At 26.3% G+C, this 27,482-nt stretch overlaps 1 protein-coding gene across 3 annotated transcripts in view; it reads right to left on the reverse strand.

Moving 5' to 3' along the window:
• Positions 1-27,482, reverse strand: part of step (cytohesin steppke) — a 117,032-nt gene that overhangs the window by 29,635 nt on the left and 59,915 nt on the right. The window lies entirely within an intron of this gene.

Below are 27,482 nucleotides of genomic sequence, written 5' to 3' on the forward strand. Positions count from 1 at the left end.
ATTAACCTGGATTAAAGTCTGTTCAAAAAAGAGTTTTGGAGACATAAATGTCAACAGGTAGCAGAGATTTAATGAAAGAAATGAAGCAATTTTAGTTTAGAGTTTAAAAAGGGGAAATTGGGATTTTTCATAAGCGAAATTGGAATTTTTCATTGGAGAAATTGGGAAATTGAAACAATTTAGAAATCTGCCCTGAATTGAAGTCACAGTGTGGGAATTAAAATGTACAAAAAGTTGGCCATACAATCAAATGTCTGCCATCAAACTGATTCCAATGTTATTAGAAAACCTCGTTCGTTGATAGAAAATCTGGTTCAGGTAGAAGAAATGGTCCACATGATGTTTGGTACGAAAAGTTAAAGCCAATGCAGGTTTAAAAATATACAAAACTCAAAAAGTTCCTGACAGGAACGTACGTAAGGTAAATGTTTTTCGCAGGTTCCGGGTCAATATTTTTATGTTGCTGATGCTCGAGGGAATGTTGTAGAAAAGTTTAGGACTCAAAAGAAGAAAATTTCCCCAAAAAGTTCTTGGCATGGCAAGCAATATGCAGTTGGGTCTTGATTCGTTCTTGGCCTCAAAAGATTAGCAGTTCTTTTGACTCGGAATCCATATGTTGCCAGAACGTTGGGAAAAGGTCATAGCTAACAATGGCCAATAGTATGAATAAATTTATATTGTAAATCCTAAAAATTTATAATATAAAAATTCAAATTCCCCAATTAGTATCCCAATCCCAATTAGTATAATTTAGACATTTTATATTTTAAATCTAACCTTGTCGAGTTAGCTTTCAAATAAATATAAAACCATTACAAGTTCCTTAAGAAACTTTTTTTCTAGGAAGCAAAGGCCAAAAAAACAAAAAAAAGTTAAATTTGGAGGGTAATATAGAAGTCCCTATTAGTATATTTTAGAAGTATTCTATTTTAAATCTAACCTTTTTGAGTTTGCTTTCAAATAAATATAAAACCATTACAAGTTCCTTAAAAACTATTTTCTAGCAAGAAAAAGTTATTTTAAGACTCGTAAAAGATATTGCTTTGAAATATTTATCATATGATTTTTTTATTTATTGTTTAACTAAGAGGAACATTGTGAATGAAATCAGTCAAGAATTATGTTCGATATTATGAATAAAGAGGCTGAAATTTAAAGTTTCTCGCTAAATAAAGGAGATAAATAGCATGTCTGAGGAATCCTAATTTGAGACCCCACAGCGCCGCTCCTGAGCGGTCCGTCGTCAATATTGCTTCAATGCATCATAAACAATTCAAATTTTGCAAGCTTTTATAAATTTGGCATGTTTGAGGGCCCTACTTTGAAACTCCACAGCGCATCTCCTGAGTGATCTATGGGTTCCGTCGTCAATACTTAAACTTAAATACTCCAGTTAGAAATGCAATAATATTGCCTCAAAATTTAGCGCTCGAAAAATCAATAGTAGGCATCATTGATTTATGTCAAAATGCATATGGCTAGCAGTGATGCCACTTCACAATTTGAGCAAACAACTTAACAATTCTATAAGAAAAAACCCGGTTAACTTTTTTCAGAAAATAATTACAAAATTAATCATATGATTTGCATTTTATAGCTATTAAATTAATAATTATTTTGTTTAAACAATGTTTTATTAATTCAATTGTTTTTTGTTGTGCGGCTGACATTTGAGTTTGGATTGGATAATTATTTTTCCCTTAATTGCAATAAAAAAAAAATTAATATAATTAGTTAAGAAAATGTACTAAAACAACAACTGTAATCAATCAATTAAGATTTTTTTCTGATCCAAAGTGACTGTCATAATTAAGATTTGTTTCTTTTTAAAAAGTGACTGTTATAAATTCAATTAAATAACAAAATAAACTATATGTAAGCTTTGTAACTCAATTAAGAAAATATGTAATAATTCTTATAAACCATTTAATTTAATAGTAATTATTTGCACAAGAACTTATGTTACACATTTTATGTTATAAAACAAATTGTTACACTTGAATTATTATAAAACTTCTATTCTTGAGTTGCTTAACACATTCAGAGCAGGTTTTATAAAATTTAATTTATTGCTTGGCTGATTTTTGCCTTATAAACAGGTAAAATTAACAATGGTTTTAATTTAAGTAAAGAATTTAAGAAAATGTTTAAACTTTCTAAATTGTTAATAACCTCAATTATAAAAAATTAAACAGATTTTTTTTATTAACAAATATTTAATTACAAACAAATATTTATTGACTTTATTTAGAATGTTATGTATTAAACACTCACTTGAAAAAATTTTCAAATTAAAATGCACTTAAATGAAACGTGTTGGGAATATTTTAAAACACTTTTAGTAAATAATTTTTTAAATGAAAGAAATTTATACCAAATATATATTTAATATTTTGTAATAATTGTAAATGAAAGGCTTTAAATGAATTATGATTATTTTTGTTTGTTTGTTTTATTTTCTTTCTTTTCAGCTTTTATGCTTAAATAAACAAGTGCTCAATCAAAATTATGAAGTTTAAATGTAAAATATGTGGGCGGGTGTTTTCAAACTGAAGTGGCGTTTACCAGAATTTTTATTTCTTTTAATAGATTTTTACCTGTAAATATAGCTACTGGTTTTTTCTCTTTGTTGGCTTTTCATAGTGTAATCTTTTTATATTATTTTTTTCTTTCAATTCGTTAACGTTAATGAGGTGGAGTTATTTTTTCTTTGTAAAAAGAAATAAAGCTATTTTAACATGAAAAAGGTCAAGACAACACTGCAATTACACTTAGAAAAACAAAGTGTTGGAGTTTTGTATTAATTTTTAGTAAAAACAAAACAGATATGGCAAAATTTACAGTTTTTTTTTCGGTTTTTAACAAATTTGAAAATAAACAAGGAAAATTAAGAAAAAAAAGATTAATGTTTTTTATGAAATAATTCTCTTTAAGAGAAACTAAATTAACTTTTCCTAACTCTCTGTTATTGTGGCTTGTATTCTTCACTCTCTGTTTACTGTTAGTTCTATTACTAGAGGTGACAAAATGAACGCCAAGTAAACAAACCAAACTAAAGCAGTCAGTGAAGGTTAAAAACGAAACGTATTTTCATTTCACAAATATTTTCATTTCACTACTCTTTAGTTATTTCCAATTTTGTTAAGTGTATTTTAAAATTCAAAAATAACAATAATACAAATGTGTTAAACTAGAAATGATAAAGGTATCTTTTTGTTTGCTGTTGAATTCCAATTATATTGTTATCTTTATTTAAATTAATGAATGAATTGAAAGACAACAACAAAAACAAAATTTTAATATGCCATAAAATAATATAAACAAGAAATTTTATAATAAATGGGATATTTTGATTTAATTTAAAAGTTAAATGAACTTTAAAACTGAAGGTGAAAATGAAAGAATTGTTGCAATTAAAGGACAATCATTTTACATGATTAAGCAAAAATTGAAATATAAAACAAATATATTTAAAAATAGAAAATCCATCTCCCTCTTTAAAACAAATTTGAACAGACAACTTGAATTTCAATAAAGTCTTAAGTAAAAATTTATAAAGAAAACAGTGGGTGTTTTTTATTTTCATATATATGAAATTCAATAAATATATATCTCTTCTAATAAAAAGATTTTCATAGATAATTGAATGTTTGCTTTAACAAAACTTAAATCTGAATAAAATACCACTTTAAACTATTTTTGTCTTTCTAAAAAATAAATAAAAAAATAAAACAAATATGTAACAAACAAACAAAATTGTAATTCAATCAACTAAATAATCATACCATATCGATAGCTTACCAAACATATCAATAGCATAACAAACAACTTCCCCACACACAACATCAATCTCGCTATCTTTCTTTCTCTCTTATTTATGTCTTGTCTTGTTGCTACGATTATGAGGGCTGACTTGACTTAAGTGACTTTCACTTTTTAATACCATTATTTCTTATGCCTTTAAAAATGTTGGTGACAATTTCTCTGGTTTTGCAAAATCCAGTACACATTTTCTAACAAATTTCTTTAAATGCTTAATGAAGCTTACAAAGTCTTATAAAAGTCGAGCATGTTCAAAGAAAGCAACACAAATAATAGTCAGTGGTTTTAATGTTACAATTATCATGCATCATTTAAACGTAATTAGTAAATGAGATGAGAGACAGAGATACACCAAGTAAAACACATGGAGTAATATGAAAAGGGTATTGACATTTGAGTGGTATTTGTGTTTTGTTAACATTTAAAGTAAAGTAATAATTATTAGAAAAAAACAGACATCTTAAACCTTAAGTATTTAAAATAAATATTTAATCAGCTTAAATTGATATTTCTTTCAGTTGAAAAGAAAATATGTTAGATTTTTAAAAAAGATTTTGCGGTTTTTGAAGTCAATTACCTTTGATTTATTAAAAAAAAAATGACAGAATGCTGAATATATGTATATAGTTAATTCCTCAGGTGATTCCTTTTGAAGCTAAGCTATTTTTCAAGCAGTTTAATTTGAATCCTTTGATTTATTAAAAAATAAATGACAGAATGCTGAATATATGTATATAGTTAAGGACAAGATCTATAACGAGATCACCAACACGATCAGGTGATTCCTTTTGAAGCTAAGCTATTTTTCAAGCAGTTTAATTTGAAGCGTAAGCATTACCATATCCTTCGTTTAAAGATTACTTAATTGGAACAGAAATGTATTCAGTGTAGACAACTTTATGTTCGCGATTTATGTTAGACTTTTAAGAATTTACTTTTAACAACGACAATATGAGCGGCAAAGTCATGAAAGTTGTCTTCTATTAAAACCTGAGAATAAATAGTCTAAAACTGAGAATATTTGCATCAAGCATGTAATCAGCACCGAGATCGCCCAAATTTTTAGGTGATTCCCTTTGAAATTATGAAATTTTTTAATCAGTTTTATTTGAAGCGTACAAATATCAATATTGTTTTTTTAAAGGATTCCTTAATTACAAAAATTAGATATCGCTGTAGGCAACTTTGCGTTCGAGAATTTACTTTTTAGAATTATCTTTTAATGTCGATATAAAATAAATCTTTATTAGCGACAATATGAGCGACATATTCATGAAAATCTATTAAAACCTGATGAGATATGAATATCGATTAAATAGATCTTTTTATCTATTTAACCCTAACTCTCTGTTATTGTGGCTTACTCTCTGTCACTCTCTGTTTACTGTTAGTTCTGTTGCTAGAGGTGACAAAATGAATGCGAAGTAAACAAAACAAGTGATGCAGTCAATTGAGATTAAAATCGAAAAGTAAACAACTATTTTAGATATCTTGTCTTCTTTGATAATATCTTAAGGAGAAGTTGTATCATTTCAATCTCTGTTGTCGAGATGGTCTTAAAGGATGCACCAATTAAGGAGCGGCTAACAAAATTCGTAGCCGAGCCCGTCTTAGTCCCGTAAGGGACATTGACCTATGTTGGTCGTAAACGGGCCATGTCAAACTAGATAATCTAAGCTGAGCAGACTTAAAAATTTTGCGCTGTATGAGTGATTTACGAGCGGTATACCGACCAACTGATCGATCTCGTCGACTTGTAGACGTTAGCCTGCGATATATTCTTCAAAGTGTTTCGCCATATAAACGCAGACGACAATCTGATGGAATTAATCTTCATTGTTACTCTATCAACTGCAAGATGAACAATATTGTCGCCAGCATTCGTGAAATTGTCGTTGACGATTTACTCTAACATTCTCTCATATGACGTAATGGATTGTTTTTTTTATTGAAACATGTCCTTTCTTGTGTTGCAATTGTCACTCTTCTGTGGACAAAATAAATGTATATGTCGCCATAGGAACGCTGATAATATCGTGGAATTTCTATCTTCATTGTTATTGTATCAACGGCAATATGAGCGATATTGTCGACATTGTAATCTAACACGATTTTTGCTAATTTTGTTGGGAAAGATAGCTGTCTCTTTTTAATATTCTTTAAATTTGATAAGTAATAAAAAACCATACAGATAAATTAGTACTTTTAATTTAAAAAAAGGACCACGTTTGAGTTCTGTCATCTTTCAAAAATTCGCTTTTTGTCTGGATTAATCATAATCTTACCATATTTATGATGACAAGGCGTAAAAAATAATTAAGTCTTCTAACAAGATTATTTTTTTTAAAAACTGAATTCAGTTGAAATAACACATATCTTTACATTCTATTAAAAGTTTATTTTCCATAATCATTGCTAATGCCATTTCCCTTAAGTAATAAAATGCCATAAATTATTTCCCCGAATTAAAAAACATTTATTAACACTTACTGCTAAAAACAAAAACTATAAATGTCTTCAAAATGTATCACTACAAGTTGATTAACAAATCTCTGGTTATTATGTTTATAAATATGCAGGAAAAAACAGATACTGATCCCAAAAACTATTTAAAATAAACTTCAAAACTATATTCTCCTAGCAAACGAAAAAGGTCACACTTCTTAAAGAAAAACACTTGGTAGAACATCAAGCATAACACAATGTAAACAAAATTTTAGGAAATTTTTAAATGCATTTTTAAGTGTTTGTTTAAATATAATTCTAAAAATATACTTTTAAAAACTTAAGTTATTTTTTTGAAACAGTTTTGTATATATTACCATAAACATGTATCCGTTTTAAAGAAATGACGGCCTGTTTCCCCCAAAGGCAAACGGGCTGACATATAAATGAAGAAAGGCAGGCAGGCAGCAGGCGTCCAATGAAAAAGAACAGAATTAACAACTTTGTTTTTTTTGACAACTGACACGCACGCCAACGCCATAGACTGACTAACTTCTTCCTTCTTAAGTTTTGAACAGCAGATATATCATGTCTTTTTATTGTAGTTAATACATATTCCTCAATGATCAGCGTGTTAAGTAGACCTCGAAATTTTAACAAAGAAATTGTTAATCCTCTTCGAAACTAAATATTGGAAAGTATTCCCTGTTTTTTTTTATGTTTTTTAAATTGAATATTTTTAGTTTTGTTTTAAATTAACAGCATTTGTTTTTTCATAATAATAATTTGTTGCTTTTTTATAAACTTAAGCAATTTTTGCACTAATTGTTTTTTATTTAGTTTAAATTTCCAAGTTTTTTCTTTTGTTGGTTTTAATCTATTCAATTTTTAATTTATAGTTTTCTTTAAGTAGGTTGAATTCAACAATGTGTTACATTTCCTCATGTGGCATAGAAATTATGATTGTGGCGCGTGTGCTTGGTATGTGTGGCATCATCATAATAAACAGTTAGTGTTATGGGGCAGAGAGAAAAAAAACTATGGGCTACAAATTTTAGCGCTAACAGGCTTGTCAATGTTTTGTTGACCCACCAACAAAAATTGTTTGGTTGTGATTTTTCTTCTTTTTTAAAGTGGGTGTTAAATAATGATTATGAGGGAAGAAAACACCTTAGATATTTTTAGAATTACATAAATTTTAAATTGAGAATTTTTAAAGTTTTTTTCATTAAAAGAAACAAAGAAACTTCAAAACTGTGAATTTGGAAAATAAAATATCAGTGGCAAAATTAAGCTAATATGGCCAGCCTAAAAATAAAGCATGTAACGGTATAATAGCGAAAATTAAGTGATGCCAACTTTTTTCAAAGAGAACAACTAAGAGTGTTATATTCGTCTGAGCAGAATCTTATATACCCCGTCACCAATATTTATAATATTTACATCGATTATATTTTGTATAAAATAATTTATTGTATCCCATTTTCAATACCAAACGCTATTAAATTAGGAATAACGTTGGCTAAATTTCAATGTATTATCTGCAATATAAGTAATAGATTTCTTAATAAATTTCTAACAAAATTTGTATACAAATTTAGAGTTTGAAGTGCTATTAACGATCTAAACAATAGCATTTCGAACAAGTACTTAATTAACATTTAAATCAGATGATTTTTTTATGATTTTCAAAATGGTATAGTTAATAACAGTCTGTTGATAAAATTGCTTCGAGTTTTTGCTGTGACATTTAATACTGGGCCGCTGTAATTTGCATTTTTGTGGAAGATAAATGTGGTTATCGTTTGGTACAGTATTAATTTCATGAAACTCATGAATAATCGTTATTTATCATTTGTCCCTTTGAGAATAGAAGACATTTTTAGGTGTTCCAACTGCATTAAGGCCCAACTATAATATGCATAAACTAGCTTAAGTCAGCTTAAGCAACTGTGCGAATACATATAAAATGTATGTGACAAACTATAATGTACTTAAAAGAGTTTCGTCAAGTTTCGTCAAATTTTATTTGCTTAAGCAAAGTGCGAAGCTGGTCGCACATTCCGTACGGAATCAGCTGTTTGTTTATTTTATACAAAGAAAATAGAGAAATAAATGAAAAGGATGAAGAAAATTAATTTATTTTGATAAAATAATAAGAAATACGTATTTTTTTAATTGCATGTTGCACATGTGCAAATGGAGCTAAATTGTTTTGAATGCACGTAAGTACATTATGGTCATCTAAAAGTTTCTTCGGATTTCCTTAAGCATTTGACAGACTTTTCGTTCGGTTATGACATTACCTTAAGCTAGCTTATGCATATTATAGTTGGGCCTTTAAATTGCTCCTAAAACACATAATGAATAAATTCAATCAAGGTGCTTTAAATATTGCATAAATCAAACTGTATTAGTTGATTTTCTAACATTTATTTCTTTAAATGTAAAAGAGTTGGATTTTTGCGCCACATTGCTTGCAAAACACTTTAACTTTTGGGTCAAACTATATATAAAAATTTCAAACATTTCTTTTTGTAAGCACTCTGTCTGTAATTTAACACATCTTAGGTTTCACTTGAAATTGTTTTAAAATATACTTTTAGCTTAAAAATCCGCAAAACACACACAATCTATAAATACATATTTTCAATAACTTTGTCCTGATTTCAATTTTTCCCACTTGAATTGGTAACACTCTGCAGTTGTTCTCAATTTTTTGTTTTGTTATGTTTTTGCTCTCTCTTTCTTTTATTCTTGCTTGTGCTGCTTTGTTTTGGTTAATGGTGACAATGGTGTTAGTAGTAGTGTTGTTGTTGCTGTTACATTTAATGCACCCACTTAAATCAAATGCAGGCATGTTAATGTTCTTTTACTGTTGCTCTTCTACATTTCCACCACCCCCTTTTCTATAAGTAATTTAACTGTCAAAGGGATGGATGGGTGGTACATATTTAAAGACAACTCTGGTAACATAAATATCAAGTGAAACCCTGCAAATGTTTGCATTAACATAATTTTGCATTAACATTTGTTATTTTTTTTTATTGTTATTATTATTGTTTTTGCCTACATTGAATACACTAAACATAACTTTGCTTTTTTAATCGTTCATGTAGTGTTTATTTTTTTTTGTTGTATTATTTGTGTTAAAAGAAGTTTTTCTTGAATGGTTTCTCAGCTTGTCTTGAGAATAGGGGACATAGATTTTCTTTATTATTTTGTGCTGAATAATTTTCCTACTCGAAAATACATTTACAGATTTGGGTTAATTGTTGTGGTAAGAGAGTTGTAGCAAAAAAATAATAATAAAGAACAAGTGAAAAGAAAAACCAATCGACTAGAAGAAATATACAAATATAGTTTTTATGAAAAACCTAAACTATAAAAAAAGGTAGCACAACAAAATGTTAACAAAAGGGAACAATATAATTCCAGAATACTTTAAAAAAATCTATATTTTTTCTTATTTTCTGTTAATTGTAAATTGTGGGTGTTTAAGGCACATACCAAGCATTTTTTTTAATCAAATTTATGTTTATGCTATTTATGCTGATTGCTGGTTTTTATATGAAATTTCAAATGTTTATATTCCAAAATTTCCCCTAAATATTTAGCATATTTTTTGCTTTCTTCCTTAGCTACAGTTGGTATTTTGTGGTGGGCGGTTTTATTTTATTTACTTTTTTCCCATTTAATACCAAAGCAACAAATGTGTTTTTATTTAAAATTCTAATCAATTAATGATCTTCGATTTGCTTAAGAGCAAAAAACTTGGGTATTTATTTTTAATGTATGGTCTGTTTATTATTTTAAAATAAATATTTCAATTCTGTTTTTAGCACGTTTTTCATATTTTTGTTTTGGCGCGTGATGTCAATATGATGGAAGATTATTTTTTTTTTGTTATTTTAACCTTGATTTATTGTTATTGTTTATTTAGTTTGTTGGCAAAAATAATTTGAAATGTTTATTTTTAAGGATTTTACTGGAATTTTCAAGTGTGCAAAAGTTTTAGTTGAAAATAAATAAGAGGAAATAAAATTTATTAGATTTGATTAATTATATTTACTAAAAAATTTTAGATACTGAAACATGTGGTTAAAACTTTATATAGTGAAGCTCTAAAGTGTCTAAAATATTGCTTGTTTTAAAGGAAGGGTAAATGAAAAAATTCTTTTAACGTCCATGAGAGATTAGACGGATTAGTTGTTTTGTTTTTTTTTAAAATTAACAGTTATCTTTAAAATCTGCAGTGTGGCAACTTTGTTTTAAAAACAAGGTTGCAAATAAAAGGAGTAGCAGGGCATAAAAGTATTTTTTGTCTAATTTATAAATTTCTGTTAGATTTAATATAATTTTCATTAATTTTCTTTGTTATTGCTTAGTTTTTATATTGAAAATGTTTTTGTATTGGGTGTATGGGTGTATTATTCTCACTTGATTATAATTTGACTTACTTCAATGAAAATCAAAGAAAATAGTGAACAATGGGATTAGATTCATTCATTTACTGTATTTCTCGTAATGTTTTTAAAATTTCCATACACTTGAAATCTTTATTAGCATTATTAAACGTTGCTTAAGCCATTAGCGGTTTATTTCAAATGTTTTGAGTTCAAATCCAATAAAATTACTGCGCATAATTTTATTATTTTTTATCAATAAAATAAGCTGCTGCATTTGAAAGCAGCCTTGTATTACACACCAAGTAGCAAATCTCCGCTTGATAAAACTTCCTGTATTCAAACAAAAATGACTCAAGCCATAATATAATGAACAAAAGCAAGTGTTTGAATTTATATTATTAAACAAAATAAAACATTGAAATGAAGATTAAACTACAAATGCTTAAACAAAAGTTAAGATTTAAATTTTTATCACTATATTTTTTTGTTTCCTATGAATTTTATTTAAAATACTATACAAAAAACAAAGCTAGAGTTTTAAGGGCATTAATTATCAGGGATTTTGAAAACCAAAACAAAATATAAAAATCCATTATTAATTTGTCACTTTAACTTGAATAATTCACCAAGACATCATTTATATTCACACCACTGAAAAAATATGTGTCTTTAGTTTTCAACAAAAAAACCAGACAAATTCCTATGAATTTCTGAATTCATATGAAGTCCATCATGGTGTTGGTTATTTGTTATTTTTTTCTTTTTGGTTTGTTAAAGTGGCGCATACATTTTGTACACAATGAGACTAGTTATGATTGCTTGTTGTTGTTATTTATAAATTGACACATTAACAAATAATTCAATTCCGAAATTGTAAGAAAGAAACTTAGTTGATTGACAAGTAGGTATTTATTGTTATTAAATTAATGAGAACAAATTTGTTTTTATAAACGAATTTTTTAGTTTTTCTTTTTTTTTTTTGAAGAGATTATTTAGTTAAGTTTTCTTTTCTAAAAAAAGCTTTTAACAAAACTTGACAAAAGAAAATTGAATACAGAAAGAAATTGACAGCAAAATGTCAATTGCTTTTATTTGCTTTAAAATAATAAAGAAATTTAGGTACTAATAAAAGTTAGTAGAATAAAAGTTTTTGTTAAAAAAATTTATTTAAATACTTTATTTTATTAAACAAATATTTAATGATTTTAGTAAAATAGATTTAAATTAGTTTACAAAGTTTTTTAATTTAAATTGCCTGTTTTTTTAAAACGATATGCATTCATAGGCAGTCACACAACAACATATTATGTTACAGTTGTCTAAGAAATAAATTGAAAATTACAAAATTTAAGCCATAAAATAAGTTGAAGATGTTTTTTTATACAATAATACAAATATTTATAAGTTAATTCGAATTTTTTAAAAGCACCTTTTTTAAATAAAGTTTTAATGCAGTTTATAGCAACCCTGACATAGTAAAGTTGGCAACGTAGCTTTTAAAGCAAGGTTGTATAAAAAAGGAGTAGAATGTTTAAGCGAGTCCTTTGACTTTCTTCAAATTTTCTAAAATTTTTTGTCACTGTCGTACTTTATTCATTAAATTTTATTGGGTGTATGACTTAAAAATGCGGGAATAACAATATATGGCGTATCTTTTGAAAGCGGTTTTATTTTTTAATAACTTATATAACATTTTGAAGGGTACATATCTGTCATTTATTCTCACTTAGTTATTGGACATTATAAGGAATCGTCATATGCGGTACTTCTTTATGGTGAATGCGTTTCATCTCTTTCAAAGTGTGTGAGATGGTTTGTTCGATTCAGAAGTGGTGATTTTGACAAGGAAAAAAAATTCGAAGACCAAGTGTAAACTACAAAGTTTTTTTGCTTCGAAAATGTCGAATTTCGTACCAACAAGGCCTCATTTGCGGGAAGTTTTGATAGGGTGAATGTGTTCCATCGGTTTCAATGTGCGAAAGATGGTTTGTGTGGTTCAGAAGTGGTGATTTTGACACAGAAGACAAAAATATCGCCCAGGACAGCCAAAAAATTTTGAAGATCAAAAAGAGCTTTCAAAATCAATGGGAGCTACTCAATCAGCAATTTAAAAAGGTTCGCGAGCAGCAGGATTCATCCACAAGCATTGCCACCATACGAATTGAAGCTGAGAGACCTTGAATGACGATTTTGCATGTCCGAGATGATGCTTGAACGCTTTAAAAGAAAATCGTATCATTACTTGCGATGGAAAATGGATCCACTACGATAACCCGAAGCTTAAGAGATCGTACGTGAAGCTCGGCCAAGCAGCCGAATCGACACCAAAGCCAAATATCTATGTATTTGGTGGAAGCAAAAGGGTCCTATCTATTATGTGCTGCTGAAATCTGAACAGATCATTTCAGGGAACCTGTAGTCACCGCAACATATCCGTCTGAAGCGAGCATTGGCCGAATAATGCCAGACATGAAACCGTAATATTCCATCATGACAACGCTAAGCCACATGTTGCAATACATGTTAAAAAGTATTTAGAATAAAGTGGTTGGGAAATTTGGCCTCACCCTTTATAGTCCAAACCTTGCCCCTTCCGTTTACTATTTGTTTCGATCTGGGCTACGCTTCACTTCAGAACAGAGTATCCGCAATTGGCTTGATTCGTTCTTGTCATACGATCCAAACAGTTCTTTTCGCTCGGAATCCATATGTTGCCAGAAAGATGGTGAAAGGGTCATAGCTAACAATGGCCAAAACTTTGAATAAATTTATATTATACAACTGTTTCAAAATAAAAGCTGAACAATTGAAAATATCCCTCATTTTTAAGTCACACACCCAATAGAAAACCTAGTAAATGAATTTATGGTAAAAGGTCATGTTTTTGAAAATTGAAATTACGGAATATAGTTTTCAAAAAATGTTTCCATTGTATTGTCACTGTCAGTATATTTTAACTAAAATGTTAAAGACATTTTCCGCAAGCTGCCTATCTGCTACATTGTTTCAATATTTATTAAATCTATATTGTGTTGTTAGTTTTACGCCTTAAATGTCAACGTTACATGTATATTCCCCAACAAAATCTTCCACAACTAATAACAATATAACGAAATTTCCTGCAGTCAATGTAAAATGAAAATAAAAAAAATTTGCGAATATTGTCATCAACATCAAATTGTGCCATAAAAATCTATCTTGGGAATAACTGCTGGCTGCCTCGTGCTTTGGTTTTCATTGTGTAGCCTTTGCAAGTGATTTTGGCAGTAGTCAAGAGGCTACAAACTTTGTATCATCTAGTATCTAGAAATTTGTATGAAATATATTCTCAATTACCCTAAAAAAACACACCATATGTTAGATATGAATTTTTAAAAGCATTTACTGTATAAAATAACAAATCCTCTTTAAAAATATACTGCAGACAGTTTATATTTTCACATATTATATTTTTAGAAAAAAATTCATTTTATGACAAAAATATATTAGTTAAATATTAAAGTTAACATATGGTTTTTATTAAATATAAACAAACAAAAAAGAAAAACATTTAAAAGAACAAAGAATATCACACAAATTAAATATATTTCAACAATGTCATTTTAACATGTTGTTTTCTTTGAGACTTTCCCATCACCTTGTCTTTTTTTATGGTGTTTCTTTTGCACCGCTAACTTGGCAACATTATTAATTGTTGTGTTTATGTTTGGGAATATATGTATGTGTGTGTGTAGTTGACATTTAAATTTGATGTTTTATGTCATCTTTATGTCATTGTATATTTTTACCATAAATGTCGGTATTTTTTTTAGTTTGTTTTTTTGTTTATTTTAAGGAAAATTCTATTTTAAATATTTATATTTATGTACAGCACATATGTTTTTGTGTTTTTTTTTATGTTATGTTATTGTTAAAGGGAAATTGTCGCTAATGATTTTATATGACAAGCATTTAAATGTTTAAATTATTTCTAATACACAATAAAAGTATAAAAAAATCTGTAGTTAATGAGAAAGTTTTCAAACAAAACAAATTTTATTGATTTTTTAAGAAAAAGTATTTCAAAAAAAATTTTCATTTCCATATTTCATTTTTATTTACAAATCAATTTCCAAATCATACTCTAGATCATAGCTGTAAATTGTGAATATTTTCATTCAAAATATTTCCAAAAATTTAATTATTTTTGAATTTTAGTTATATTTGAAAAAATAAATTTATATTGAAATCATTCTATATTATTCAAAATAGGATACTAATTATCATATATCTATTTAGAATATAAAGCAATAAATATTATTTGATTTAAATAGAATACGATATTAAATTAATTATACTTAAAAGTTTTGAAGAAACAATCATAAAATTATACTAATATTATTTGTATTTTAGTAACAATAAGTTGTATTTTATTCAATATATAATGAATAGATTTTAAAATATTTTAATCAATATAAAAACATGTAATTATTTTCAAATTATATTTTTATAGTAAAAATTAAATATTAATTTAGTTTATTTACAACTAGTGAAATATTATTTTACTTATTCGAAAATTTGTTGATAGATTTTATTCAAAGCAATTTTCTTTGAATAATTTTATTTCTCCAAAAAAAAAGAAAAATATTTAAATATTCAACAAAAAAATCTAGAATACTTTTATTCATAGAAATTTGTTTTGAATAATTTTATTTCTGAAAATAACGTCAAATATTTTAACAACAAATTTTTGAACAATTTTATAAATATTTTTGTGTGTGAAAATTGGCTCGGACGATGAAGATTTTTCATCCGATGATTATGAAAAAACAAAAACAATACTCAAAAATAATTCAACGATAAATAGCCCTAGGAGGAATGTCAGACGATCATTTTGAACAACTAGTTACTTTAAAAACAGTTTTTATTCATGAATTTTGTTCTTCACAATTTAAATTAATAATAAACCTCCATAAATCTGTGTTCATATTCTAGTGATAATCAATGATTAAGTAGTAGTTTTTAAAAATTGAATATTAGATATCAGAGAATTAGGGTCTGAAAAAAATTTGTAATTCGTTTTGAAAATAACTTTTTCAACTCAGAATGCAATCAGAAGACATTTTACATCAGTAGTATTGTGAAATAAAAATATTCTTTAACATTTATTAGAATTATTTCTATTCAGTAATTTTTGGAAAAATAAATTTATTTGTTTCAAATTTGTGAGAAATAAAAATATTTCTAAAGTTTTATAAGAATTATTTCTATTCAATCATTTTTTGTTTGAATAATTTTAGTTTTTTGTGTTTTGTTTGAATAAATATTCCAAAGAAATTAGTTGATTTTTTTGTATCTAAATAAAATAAATTTATATTTTATTCAACTTTGTTTTATTTGAATATATAAAATTTTACTATTTTCTAAAAAAATATCAATATAATTTAATTAAACTAATATAAAATGATTATATTTATAATTTATTTGGTTTTAAAAAATATAAATATGGCTAAATTTAACTGTAAATATTATTAATAAATTAGACAAATACTTTATTTAACTAATAAATAATTTGGAATATAAATATTTATAATTGGAAACAAAAACTAAAATAATATAAAAAATATTTATATTTTGTATTTTATTCACAAGTTACAGCTATGCTCTAGATATTTTCCTTGTTTTTTTTCTGCAAAAATTATTTTCAATTAATTCAAACAAAACAAATCATCATATGAATTTTATATAAATAAAATTCCTAATAATTTCTCATAAAATTTTTCAATTTTTCTTAACAACTTCAGAGGTCGCTCACTTATATCTATGAATGTTTACAAATTTTATAAATATATTTATTTACAAAAATCTAATAACAAAAACAAAGCTAATGAAACTCTGATAAACAGCCTCCAAATGTATGTCAGTTTATTATGAACGAAAAAAAAATGCTAAATATGTAAATTGTGCAAAAAACAATCCAGCGAAATTTTGTTTAAAACTAAACAAAACTAATCAAACTTAAACAAAATCTCAACACATGAGAATTTGAAATGGAAAAACAAACATGCACACACCAAAATTTATATTACAATTTTATAAAGAATTATGACGTAAACCATAAATTTAGCCCATAAAATTAATTATATATAGTTTTTGTAGTAAAATGAATAAGAATTTTGTAAAATAAGCTTGATTTTGAGTACAAATACAAAAAATATATTAAAATAGTTACAGTTTATACAACCCTGTATTTACATATTGGTTGCAAATAAAAGTAGTAAACAACTTATCTGTAAGTTCAATGTTGCAAATATAGGTAGTACAAATTCAATTGAAGAGGAATAAAAGTGATTTTTGTCTAATTTATAAAATTTTGTTAGATTTTTTATAATTTTTATTAATTTCCTTTATTACGGTTCGGTCATTTATTTTTTTTAAAAATTATAAATTAATGAAATTATTTTTTTTAGTTAAACTCAAGTTTATTTTAAGTTTTCTTGTAAAACCATGTGAGTACTTAATGATTTCAGTCAAAATATAATAAAAAATAATTTTCATATTAAATTTAGATTATTTGTTAGTAATATTTGAAATATTTGAAATCTTTAAAATGTAAATTAAGATCTGTTTTTATCAAGTTTATCAGCTAAAACTTAAACTTAAAGTTTAATATAAATTTAATTAGATTTTATGCAAATTTTCAGTTTGGCAACTTTGCTTTAATAGCAAGGCTGTAAATAAAAGTAGTAATTTTTAGTGTGGCAACTTTGCTTTAAAAGTAAGGTTGCAAATAAAAGGAGTAGCAATAGAAAAGGAGTAGAGATGGGAATTAAAAGTATTCTTTGTTTAATTCTAAATTTTTGTTAGATTTTATATAATTTTTATTAATATTTTTATTAATTTTTATTAATAAATAATATAGGAAACTATATTATTGTTTGGTTTTTATATTGAATTTTGTTTTATCTAAAAAAAATAGTTAAACTAAATTTTTTTTTCTAAATTTTTAGTCAAATCTACTTAATCTTTAAAAGAACATTTTCATAGTAAATTAGCATTATTTATTAAACTCAGTTTTTCTCAACTTATCAAGTTTATCACCTAAAAAAAACCCGAAATAAACTTAAAGTTAAACCTAAATTTGATTAGATTTTATGCAAATTTATTTGTATTTAAGCCGCAGATGACAAACCAAGCAACATAACAAACAAAAAAAACTTTAACAAAAATTCTTAACCATATTTGGGAATTTTGTTCAGTTTGTGTGTTTTAATTTTTTTTTTACATTTTTGTGATTTTGTAGAATTTGAAATGAATGAAAGGCAAGCTGCTGCTGGTGCTCATTGAAATTCTATGGTATCCCATGTAAATTTAAAATATTTTTAGAATATTTTTCTATTCAAAGTGAGTGTCTGGCTAAGAATGTGTGCATAAGTGGCTGGGAGTGTTAAATATACATACATATATTGTATAAAAATTCTACTAAAGCTGAAACTGTTTTGTATTTAATTACCTTCTGTATGGAAAAAATTAAAAAAAAACAAAATTGTGTACTCGTCGTATATTTGTATGAATTTGTATTTTGGTGGGATTTTAATTTAAAATTCAATACATAAAAGCTGTTGTTGGTTGGTTGTGGATTTAAATTTTACATCGTACTCTCTCGATATATAATACTTTTAGTTTTAATACCTATGTATTTTGTATATAAAAGAGAGGGTACCTTTTATTTTATTTTAAATAGTCAAGTGAGTTTCGTTTGAAGTTTATGTATATCATCCAATATGTCAACATGTTTTGCATATAAAAATAATCCAAACAAAAATGTTTCTTGTTTTTATTTTCCCAAAAAATGCTCCCACACTTTTATTGACTCCCCCAAAATGTAACGAAACCCTGCTTTATATAGCTGCACGGTTGTTTTTTAAAGGTAGTAAACATGTCATCTTATGTCTTTCCTCTGTAGCAGTTAAATAACCTGTCAATATCATTTGACTGCTACTGCTTCTTCTTTTTATTGGTATACTAAATGTTTGTTTATGTTGTTGTTGTTTGTCAATGTTTATGCATTTATGTAGCTACATATATGTATGTATGGATGTGTGATATGTTTTATTTATATGACTTCTCTTTGTTTTTTGCTTTTATCTTTAATGTGTTTTGATAAATTTACTGCTACTTGCAAATGTTAATGTAATTGTAAGTAAACACTTGGAGAAAAAATGTAGCAATTTGAGAAAAATTTAAATTAAGCATTTTAGGGTGAATTTTTTATTAACAATCTTCAATCTTCTCAGCCATTTGTGCCGAAGAGAGACAACAGTCTCTTCATGTCAATTGGAAGATCTGATCCACTCAGTATTGTGATCATTGAATAGTGTTACGTTTTTACCTTTAAAAAACGGTGGTTTATATCCTTTAAATAAACGGTATTCTTTCAATTGCATATAAAAGCAGTTTAGATGTTTAAAATTGTAACAAATCTTTATTTAATTTTACATACTCTCATTTAATCGGCGCCTTTTATAAACTGACTGATTGCAATTTTCGGTTGCTATTTATATACACAGTGCCATCTTCTAGTAGTTTCATGAATTATCTAGCTAACAGACAAAACTAGAATGTTATATTTCTAAAGCTTTTAGCAGCTATGTTAATGTTAGCAGCTTTAACAGTTGATATTGTTAACATCGTGTTATCTACATTGTGGATAAGTAGAAGTTTCGAGCACTGGAAATGTTTGTAAACATGCTGAATGTTGCAAGCAGCCGTTACAGAACGTTAAATTTAAATCGATAATGCATATTCGTAACAGTAGTTTTGAAGTGGATCTTTTAATGTCATGATAATTCTGATATTGAAATTTCTTTGAGTGTAAATTCTTTTTATAGGAATTACTACAGATTTTATTGTGATTTTATTATTTGATTTTGGTGTAAGTTTTGTTTTCTTGTTTTTGTTTTTTTTTAATTTTTTCTTATGAGGTTTCTTTGGTAATTTTAGTTTTTTTTGTCATGATTTTTCTGTGAGCTTAACAATTTTCTGCTTGTATGCTATAAATATACTCGTATACACATAAAACTTTTGTGGTTAAGTCTAGGAATGTTTTATATTTTATTGTTGTTAAAGCCATCAAGGGAAACAAAATAATCCCATGGATATAATACCTGAATAAAGAGGAGGATATTCATATATTTTAGATGGCTTTGTTTACAATTAAACAAACGCAGTTAAGTAAGGTGTGAAGATAACAAGTCAATGGTTAGTAGCAAACAAAAGGAATGTATTAAAAAAAAAGTAGTAAAGTACTAAAATATTTATTTAAACAATTTATTTAAACATTTGTTAAGAAATCTTGATACTTTTGACGTTTTTACAAAAATTTATTATGATTTGAATGTCAGTGTTACACATTTACAAAACTGTAACTGTCAGAGCAAGTTTAAACAATATAAATCATGATAAAAATATAGAAGGTAGTTTCAATCAAAATTTTTTTTTTAAAATAAGGTTTTTTGAAGTTTCCTTTTTTTGTGAGCATTATAAAAAGCGTTGCCACATTCCAAAAAATGATTATGATTTTCGAGAATTTTTTTACAAAAAATGTGTAATTTAATTTATTATTTAAATAAAAATGTATTATGTTGTGTTGGGAGTTATTGATTCAATTCCTAACGTTCGATTACTTATTAAAACACGTTGACTATTTTTATATGTATGCATTTTCTTCATTTTTTTTATTACTATGTAAATATTTTATATCTTTTAAATGGAGGTTTAATTATAAGAGACAAGTAGCACACGGAAGAATGTATTTTCAAGATCTAGCCGAGCACTCTCAGAAAATATAACAAGTCTTTGAAATCGGATGGAAAACAAAAAATGGCACACGTTTAACAAATTTACATGTCGAAGGTGCCCTACTTTGGGTCCCATAGCGCCGCCATTGATGTATTTGTGGGGTTCATTTTCAAATCTTGAACTCGAATATTCCTTGGGTACGCCGTTTAGAAATACGAGATTTATTTTCAAATAATTTCGATTCTACTCCAGTGTGCATAGTTAATGGATTATGATCGGTAATAATCGGTGATATATATCCCAAAATATGTTTACATAATAAATAGTATTTTGAAGTTCTTGTGTTCATTGGGACAGCATTCATATCCAATCTCACACGCTTTGTTTTAACTGAAATATTACTTTTAACTAAATGGTCGGAGCACACCATTGGCTGTTTTGGCAAATCTTCTTCGCAAGCTTTACATATATCCATAAACTGTTGTTGTTGTTGGGTAAATATTTTTTATATTTTTTTAATAATTTTCAAATTAATGAAAATTATGTATTCCCAAAGGGAAAATTTGAAATTGATATGGCATTACTATTTTAACGAAAACGTCAAAATCCTTAAGCATGTCAGACGTAGAATTTTAAAAAATAAAGAGAGAATGAAACTACCTTCTATTTTTCTACTATGATATAAATTATAATTTATAAACATTTAAAGACGTTTAACATAATAAATAAATATTTCATAACAAAAAATTGATAATTTTATAAAGTTTGTGCTGTTACATGTCTAAAACAATTAAGCAGTATTAAATAAATAAAATAAAAACAAATGGGTATTGAAACTGTTGACTAATAAACCATTAAAGCTATAAAACGCTTAAATAAATAACAATTAATTTAATGTTTGACAGACATGTCAAACACTAAAAGCCAGAAAAAAGTTATAAATTAATAAAAAAAAAGAAAGAAATCCAAAAGAAAATAAACTAAAACAATATGATATTAAAGAAAGTGAAACTAAGGATATAGACAAAATAATAAAATGAAACCTAGACAATTTCCATTAACAGCAAAAATATTACACTTTGATAAAGACATGCGCCAAAAGTTTTACAAAACAATAGCCACCAACTTCCAGTTAAAAAAATAAAGAATCCTTAACTCATATTTTATATAAAAACCAACTATTCCTTTTTATATTAAACTGATTGCCCTTAGGGTAATAAAAACCAAGGAAGTAACCAAAAAAAAGGTCATTGTTTTCTGCTGTAATATAACAAAAAGAAAATATTTTACACCCTTTTGTTGTGTTTCCTTTCCTTTTTTTTATTATTTACCTTTTGCCCAACTTTTTTAATAGAAAAATGTTTATGGGTTACACTTTCTTTTATATTCAAAATATTGAAAGGGGTTTCAACATTCTTTTTTGTGGAAATCATGATAGATGTTTAGTAAGTAAGGAGGAAAAAAATCCATTTAATTTACCCTAGTCTGTTTAACTTTGTCATTAAGTGTAATGTTTTGCAAGGAGTTGAATTTCATACCCTTTTGTTTCATTTCAAAAGCTGAAAAATAATTGCGTGTTTCAAATATATATTAGTAGTTTTTTTAATAATCTGCAAGAAAAAAAAACTCTGTTAAAGTGGCAAACTCAATTGAAATAGTGTTGTCTGGGGACATTTACTTTAATATGATGAGGATGATGATGGTCGTAAACAAAATATCAAATAACATTTAGTTAAACTATACAGGGGGGCCAACAAACCAACCTTGAAAGCAAAGGGTTAGTTTTAAATAATGCAAAGCAATTAGTTTAGTACTCCTGAGTATAAATAAAATGGTATTAAAAAAACTAACATATTGCATTTATTTTAAAATATTCCCTTAAAATTAACTAAAAATATTAAGCAATATAATGATTTTAAAAGAAAAATTTCCATAATCTATTTTAAAATTATTAAATTTAGTTGAGAAAAACATTTGATAAACATAGACAACTAAGAAAATAACCACCATGAAAAATATGTTGACAACTTGACGCAATTTGTATAATTAGCGTTGCCAACCATTGTGACAAATAACAATAAATCATTACTTGAACGTTTTTATCACCCTGTCTATACTTGACAAATATGTCTGAGCCAAAGCACTAATAATTTTGTCATAACGAAGCAATAATGATAATGGAGACTTTAGCTGATAATTTTATATCTAGGCAACTATTTTGACTTTATCATGATAAAATTTTTTCAAGAATAGACAGGCGGTATGGAAATTGATTTACAAATCCATTACAAAGATATTATCGAGTTATTTTTTATATACATACTAATGAGATTTGAAAATGATAATTTTAAAATTTAATAGAAGAAGATACTTACAAATATCTTAATCACAAGCTTTGAATAAATAAGAGAGAATTGATTAAACAAAAATTATTTCATTTGTCTATAAAATGTTCTTCAAATAGAATAAACATTGCCCCTGTAAACAAGTGACATTACGTTGACAACACTCAAGTGTTTACTAAAACTGTTGTTAACTCATGTATAAAAAAACAATTGGCAACTTCTTAGCTTCAGCCTTAATAGCGTTGCCAACGCAACTCTTAATAAATAACAAAGATTTGATGTAAAAAATATACAATTTCATTTTATTAATAAAAAAGGTCAACGGTTGTTAAAATTTCAAAGAAATTTTATTAATAACAAGGCTTTTAGAATTATTGCTTTGATTTTGTAGTGGTACAACCTGAGAAAAACAGTATAATACTTTATATTTTAAGGTAACAATAGATAAACTTTTTAGCCGAAAAATAAATAAAAACGTTTGATCTTAAGTTGTTATTTCTTTTATTGTACAAAAGAAAGACTTATTGCTTACTGAATAACACTTAAAAAGAAAATATAAAGAGCATTTCAAAGGTAAAGGTTACATATCAAGAAAGATATTGAAATACTTGTTGCAAGGTTGTTTAAAAACCATCAAAATAGTTTGAATTTTTTATTAAAAATATGTATACATTTAGCACAATATTAACCAGAATCTGAAAATAAAAAAAAATTTCAAGATTGACTTGACTATAGACCAGACTTTAGATATGACCATAAAACACACTATTGACTCAACTATATTCGACAATAGACTGGGCAACAGGCTAGACTCGACTTTATATTTGACTAAAGAATATGGTATAGCAAGCATTGAGCAATGTATTGCTACATATGGCAATTGCGGTCTACACATCACAATTTTTATGGACGCAATCAAATTTGACTATTGTGGCAATAAATATTGCTACGTGGAGACCTAGTGTTAGGGCCTTAGTTTGACCAGCTCTCTAGAAAAGGCTACTCTTAATGCATTGAAAAACCCTTTCTTCCTAGATTTCCAATAGCTAAAATTAAACACAAACAAATAAATAATAATAAAAAGGGGGAAGACCTATAAAAAGCAGACACTCTGCAGATGTTTTCATATGTTTTTTTTTTCTACAAACACTAATTATATTAAACCATTTCATTTGCTGTGTATCCTTTTAACTACAACGCAAGACCTAAATAAATATAAAAATGTTGGTAATATTATTATTATTTTACTAATAGAAAAAAATAGACTACAGGCAGAATAAACAAAAAAGGAAATAAGCCATTAATTGCATTGTTTGATATTTTATACAAATGCAAATTAGTTAATGGCGGGCGGCTACGCCTTAATAAAAGTCTTTACTTGAAAATTGAAAAAAAATAAAAAAATGTGTCATAATTTCATAGTTAAATGAACTTTTCCAATGATCTTTTGTGTGAAGAAGCCTCATCTTCATTTCAAAACAAAAAAAATAAGACAAATTTTTAATAAAAAAATATTAAATTAATTTTAACTTAATTGATGTCAATATTTGCTCTTTGCTACAGCCTCAAAAAAACAATAACACAAAATTGTGTAAAGTTAACGACCTTTTGTTGTTGTTGTTGCGTTGACAACTAACTCTCTGTCTCTGAATAGTGAAGGCGAGTGAATGTTACACATTCTCCAATTAAAATGTTTAAACTTTACATACAAAATGTACATACGTGTAGAAATACATCACTGGGTATTTGATTCATGACGTCTATGAGTAATAAATGACATTTAATGTACAGACTTACAAACATAGCTATGAATTCAAGCATATCAATATGTATCTGTATGTAAAAATGTGTGTTGTGCATTGTGTCATTTAAACTAACCACACTTATAGATCACAATTACACCATAAAAAAAAAATGTAGCTGCCATTACTACTACAACAACTACAACATCAATTTTTCTACAATTTAGTTGTGATAACGATGCTACTGAGCTGCTGCTACAGCTTCTGTTGGCTTTTCGTATGTTGTTGCTTTCATATTGTGAAGAGTTGTATTGAAGAATTACTTGTTGTATTATTGTTTGTTTTGGTTTTTTTTACTCAGTAACAAGTATGTGTGTTTGTCAGTTTGTGAGAGACATTTTGTATGAATAAATGACATTTAGAATTGTAAAATAAATGTCTTTCATTTACAATTGAATTGTTTTGTTGTTTTTTTTTATATTTTTGGCAGAGTGATGGTTGGTGTCTTTCGTGTGTAGGCTTATTTTTCTGTACTAATGTTAAAAACGAGTGGCAAACAAACTAATTTCATTAATGATGATGTTTTAATGGTGTCAGGCTATAATTTAAGTTCAATTGCCATAGGTCAGTTTTGTTTCTTTTTATTGATTATAACTCATAAATTTCATTTATTTATTTAATTTGTTGTATGTATTTTTATACTTTTCTAACAATTAACTGCTGGTAAATGATTAATTTTTATTAGTGGAAATTATAGTTACGAACTTTTGAGCTTTTTTTATTATTACGCTAATAAAATTATATTAGTAATGACAACTTGGCGTTTTTTTTATATATTCTTAGTGGAAGTGGCAATTAGGTTTGTCAATTATTCGTGTTTATATATTTTTTTTAATTTTTTAATTATTCAAGTAATCGATTAAATTTAAAAATTTCCTCGCTTATTTGAACGAATAACGAGTTAAAAATATCAAAAATTTAATAATTTGTTCATCAACAATAAATAAAAATACAAAATAAATAGATGGGAATAATAATAATATTGGGTTTTTGTAACTTATATGTCACTTTGAAGGGTAAATATCTGTCATTTATTCTCACTTTGTTATTGAATATTATAGTGTAAACAACAAAGTATTTTTTTGATTCGAAAATGTCGAATTTTGTATCAACAAAGCGTCATATGCGGGAAGTTTTGCTTTACTTCTTTAATTCCTTTGAAGCGAATATGCGGCCAGACATGAAACCGTGATCATGTTGCAATACCTGCTAAAAACTATTTAGAAAGAAGTAGTTGGGAAGTTCTGCCTCACTCGCCTTATAGTCCAGACTTTACCCAGTCTGGACTATAATTCTTATCTTTGGGATAAGCTTCACTTTTGCTTGGAATTCATGTTGCCAGAAAAATGGGACAAGTTTAATAATTTTAATAAATTTATATTGTACAAATGTTTCAAAATAAAAGCAAAAAAAAAAAATTAAACATCATGTAAACAATTGTTTACCTAATGTAAATAATTGCATTTTTACATAGAAATTATTTGAAATCCTTATTTGATGACTAAAATGGCAACAGAAATATAATTTTTAATATTTACGCGAAGTAAAAAGCAATTTACCTAATGTAAATAATTTACATCATGTCGACAATAGTTTACCAAATGTAAATAATTGAATCTGTACCTAGAAATTGTTTTAACATGTCATTTTGTTATTTGAATGACAATAGAAGTCAAATTTACATTGTTTACATCATGTAAACAATATCTACATATAGTAAATAATATAGAATATGTTAAATATTTTAAAATTCACTTAAATTTTCTAAAATGACTTGTTTATAAGTAAAATTTACATTATTTACATCATGACAATAAAGTAAAGTAAAATTTACATTACTGGCATTATGTAAACAATAGTTTACCTTAAGTAAATTAGTGAATTTGTTCATTGAAAGTATGTTAAAAGTCCAATTTATATTGTTTACATAATGTAAAGCCTAAATTACCTAAAGTAAACAATTGAATTATTCTAAAACATTTCATAAAACTTACATATATTTACAAAAATAACGTTTAAATGTAAAAATTACATTTTTTACATCATGTAAACAATAATTTACCCAAAGTAAATAACACAAAAATACTAAGAAACTGTTTAAAAGTCACTTGAGTTTATTAAAATGACTGTCAGATACCAAATTGTTACTTACACTATGTAAATAATAATTTAAATAATGTAAACAATTTAATTATTTAATGAAATTTGTTTTAAAAATAAAATTTAGAATGTCTACATCATGTACAGAATAATTTACGCAATGTAAATAGTAAATTAATATTAAGCTATTGTTTCAAATTCATATAAGTTTAATAAAATAAATAATAAATTTTAAAAAATCCCGAATTTTAAAGTCATACTCCCAATTATTGACAATTTCATTTTATAATTCAATTGCTTATGTTACAAAATGTTTACTTTACATTAGGTAAACAATGTATATTATAAATTTAGAAAAATATTTCATTAGTTTAACAAATTATTTAGTATAAATCCTGTGTTTACATTCCGTAATTTATGTTTTACCCAATGTAGACAATGTATAAATCTTAATTTTATAAAACCATAAGGGTTTTAATATATCTATCTATATAATTCAATAATTTAGCTTAATTGTAAATGTAAACTTTCTTTCAAATTCTAATCTTAAAAAACCCTAGTCTTTGTTAGATGATTAATAATTCTCTAGCTAAAAAAAAGTATGATTCATTTTATAAAAATTTCCTTTCAACATTCAATACTCATTTCCTATATAGTACGAGTATGCATAAATTTGTTCCCAATTCGTTATGGTTTTCTTTTCACTCCCATCAAACGAACTAAGCGTAAAGAAAAAGTTCAGCCAAAGATCAATTACGATATGGTAGACTAAGTAATTA

This window comes from Calliphora vicina, chromosome 2 (genome assembly GCF_958450345.1).
Source record: "Calliphora vicina chromosome 2, idCalVici1.1, whole genome shotgun sequence".
In the NCBI taxonomy this organism is placed as follows: Eukaryota; Metazoa; Arthropoda; class Insecta; order Diptera; family Calliphoridae; genus Calliphora; species Calliphora vicina.